This window comes from Nematolebias whitei, chromosome 2 (assembly GCF_014905685.2).
Source record: "Nematolebias whitei isolate Nwh7 chromosome 2, NemWhi1, whole genome shotgun sequence".
In the NCBI taxonomy this organism is placed as follows: Eukaryota; Metazoa; Chordata; class Actinopteri; order Cyprinodontiformes; family Rivulidae; genus Nematolebias; species Nematolebias whitei.
This window is the reverse complement of record NC_056499.1, coordinates 44825091-44825686: the sequence shown is the minus strand read 5'-3', so window position 1 is coordinate 44825686 and position 596 is coordinate 44825091.

Sequence of the window (596 nt, the reverse complement as noted above, 5' to 3'; positions counted from 1 at the left end):
GCACGTGGGCTTATAATTTAATAAAGAAAAGAAATAGGCAGAGTGGCACAAGAAACTAAAACAGAACACTGACAAGGACTGAGAGACAGGCAAAGTGATTACTGAGTGAGAACAGCTGAGAAGACTGCTGATGAATGAGTGTGTGTGTGTGTGTTGGGGGAGGGGGGGCATGTTTACCTGTTTGTTGTTACTTTTTTCATGATCTTTTCTGATAGTCATGGAGTAAAGTCTGCATGATGGTGGAACATCATTTGGGGGGTTATGGGTTGGAGGAAAAACTATGAATTCAGTTTAAGTTATGGTAATGCATGTACATGTACTGGTCATGGTTGTGTTCAGGGTTGAGCTTCATAAGTGACAGGAAGTCAGTACAATGTCCTAACAAATATAGAAATGTAATGTGACAGGTCAAATATGGAGCTAAGGAGAATTATGTCCATTGAAGAGAAAAACAAACAAACAAAAAACTAAAATCGTCAAACAAAACATGCAACATGAGGTTCATGCAGGAAAAAATTATACTGTACACACACACACACACACACACACACACACACACACACACACACACACACAATTTTCATAGTTTTCAAAGA